A 912-nucleotide genomic window follows, 5' to 3' on the forward strand; every position below is an offset into this window, starting at 1 on the left:
TTTTTAGTTTACGTGCTTGTCATCAGTGGTCATTAAAGTTCACTGACTCGGGCTCTATTACTCTCACGATTTATTTGTTTGTATTTTAGGTACTCATTACAATGGGAGATCCAGCAGCATGAACGAAAGCCTTGACGGATTTTTCTCAACCCAAGATCAATGACATTCAATCTAGCATTGTCCGGCTAGCTATCACAGCTAATACCTTTGAGATCAAGCCTGGCATAATTCAATGGGTGCAGAATTCAATCCAGTTTAGGGGTTATCCAACTGAAAATCCCAATATGCACATTAGGGATTTCATTGAGATCTGCGACACCTTCAAGTTCAACGGTGTTTCTGAAGATGCTGTGAAGCTGAGACTGTTCCCATTCTCTCTGAGGGACAAGGCTAAGAGCTGGTTACACTCTCTACCAGCTGGTTCGATTACTACTTGGGAAGATCTTACTCAGAAGTTTCTTATTAAATTCTTCCCTATGGCGAAGACAGCTACAGTCAGGAATGCTATTACTCAATTTGCGCAACAAACGGGAGAATCGCTATGTGAAGCTTGAGAGCGCTACAAGGAGATGCTTAGGAAGTGTCCTCATCATGGAATGCCTGATTGGATGATCATCAATTATTTTTACAATGGGATGGAAGCACAGTACAGACCCATGCTCGATACAGTATCAGGCGTAGCATTATGGGTAAAGAGCTATGAGGAAGCTTATGATCTAATTGAACTGATGGTTGCTAATGAATATCAGTATCCAACCCAGAAATGTCAACAGGGCAAGGTAGCAGGAGTTCTTGAGGTGGATATAGTTATGGACGTCACTGCTCAACTAAAGGAATTGTCCATGAAGATCGATTCTCTAGCTAACTTGGGTGTTAATCAGATAACCAGTGTTTATGAGCTATGTGCAGGTT

The 912-nt window shown here is 41.8% G+C and overlaps 1 non-coding gene across 1 annotated transcript; it reads right to left on the bottom strand.

The window, feature by feature from the left end:
- Positions 1 to 491: 491 nt before the first annotated feature.
- Positions 492 to 598, bottom strand: LOC141688296 (small nucleolar RNA R71). The gene has a single exon (XR_012561748.1). It is a non-coding gene; the product is annotated as a small nucleolar RNA R71 (small nucleolar RNA).
- Between the last annotated feature and the right edge of the window lie 314 nt (positions 599 to 912).

This window comes from Apium graveolens, chromosome 9, assembly GCF_009905375.1.
Source record: "Apium graveolens cultivar Ventura chromosome 9, ASM990537v1, whole genome shotgun sequence".
Taxonomy (NCBI): Eukaryota; Viridiplantae; Streptophyta; class Magnoliopsida; order Apiales; family Apiaceae; genus Apium; species Apium graveolens.